The following is a 2064-nucleotide window of genomic DNA, read 5'->3' on the forward strand; positions in this document are numbered from 1 at the left end:
AAAAATAGCAGTCTGTGTCTTTAGGAATGTTTTGAAACATTTGCATTGCTGGTGGTTACCTGGCAACTTAACACAGCACATGAAGTCAAACTGCCAACCCCTTTATCAAAACATGGAGAGATTTCAACCTAAATAAGGCAACAAGGCAGGGACATCACTGAAGGCCTATCCAATCTTCCCTGGTATCTTCTGTGTCTGATCTTTGAAGGCCTCTTGTGAATTCAACCTTCCTGTCTGCCTCAAAGCAGTCTTTAAACCCCAAGGAAATAGGTCTGTGATTACAAGAGCTGCAAATCGTTTAATGTGTATCTGCAGCCAATTATCCCATTTTTGTTGTTGTTGTGGCCTCTGGAGTTTATGTCTAATGAGCTTGTTAGCTCCAGACCTGAGTGCATTTGTAGGACATGAACTCAGGATGTGCAATTTGACAATGCCAGGAGGTCCTAAAGCCACTTATTTGCAGGAGGCAACGCTGAGCGTCATAAATTGTACAGTGAGTCAGTTAAAGGCTGAATTAAGTCTGCTGTTACACTCATCTTGTAAATTGAATTAGCCCATATGTTTTGGTAAGCCACAAGGAGACTCAGTGTGCTTTCTGCTGTGCCCTATGTCTACTGCTGTTTAACAGCTCAGAAAAGATATCTTAATTATGATACCTGGAAGACACACCATTCCTGTGCATGTTGCCAGCTTGCAGGGGGAGAAGAACCTGTAAAACAGCCAGATTTGTGTAGCAACCAGGTCTGTGGTTTCTCTGTTTTCTTCTTCAGGGCCCCTCATTCAAGCTTATGCGGCCATGAAATGAAACGACTATTTAAGTTGCAACTACCCTGTCTCATTTGTCTTTTCACTGATAAAAATATGAAGAAAAGAGCTGATTAATTAGATACATTGATGCAATCTGCATATTACTATCAAGGCAAGTGGATGCTTTACCCTTTTTACAGCAAATTAGAAAAATTGTTACTCCAGTGGATATACTTTTAATTGTTCAGATTTATTTATTTATTTATTAAATTTATATCCCGTCCTCCCCAAATGGGCTCAGGGCAGCTAACAGAAGAGGCATATGCCATAATTCAACAACTAAAAACAGAATAAAACAATCAATCACAAACAAAGTGCCGGTGCTCTAGAGAATAAGCTCTTATCAATCCAAGATGGGGTTCCATTAACCAACATAACCCATCAGCATAAGTTCCGGATAGTACTGTCGTCCTTTCATAACCAGTTCTTCAGTTCATCTGGTCGTCTTGCCAGGGCCAGCTCACATCCTGGTAGAATCCACCGTCAAAGATAGCAACTCGGTGGTGGTACAGTAGCGGTGGCGGCTCCTATGCGAAAGCCTGGCGGAAGAGCTCCGTCTTACAGGCCCTGCAGAACTGCATTTCAAGAGGGTTATTCAATAGAACTGAACTGGAAAAGGAGTGGAGTCTTGTGTACCTTTTTATGCAGCACTGAAAGGGGGATCCCTTTCCATTGGAAATTTTGGGCATTGTGTACCATTGAGAGTGAAGGATGCTCTTGAAAGATGTTTTGCTTGCATTCAGTGATGTCAGAGCACAGTTAGGTATAATTGGCTGCATAGGACTGCAACATCAGTGCATTCACTGAGCAAACTACAGCTGGCTGGAATCAAACCTGATTGTTCCCAGGCAGAAGATGACACAGTTAACATAATACCAATGTCAGAAAAGATCAGGAAAACAATTGCAGCAAACAGACTGGGGAAAAGAGTGAACATTTTCAAACTTGAGAGCCAGTTTGGTGTAGTGGTTAAGTGTACGGTCTCTAATCTGGGAGAACTGGGTATGATTCCCCACTTCTCCGCTTGCAACTGTTGGATGACCTTGGGCAAGCCATAGTTCTGTCAGAGCTGTACTCTCAAGGACAGTTCTGTCAAGAGCTTTCTCAGCCCCACCTATCTCGCAGGGTGTCTGTTGTGGGGAGGGGAAGGGAAAGGAGTTTGTAAGCCGCTCTGAGACACCTTTGGGTAGTGAAGGGCGGGGTATACATCCAACCTCCTCCTCCTCCTCCTCCTCCTCCTCCTCCTCCTCCTCCTCC

The sequence above is a fragment of the Gekko japonicus genome, unplaced genomic scaffold (assembly GCF_001447785.1).
Source record: "Gekko japonicus isolate JY-2015 unplaced genomic scaffold, Gekko_japonicus_V1.1 scaffold1685, whole genome shotgun sequence".
Taxonomy (NCBI): Eukaryota; Metazoa; Chordata; class Lepidosauria; order Squamata; family Gekkonidae; genus Gekko; species Gekko japonicus.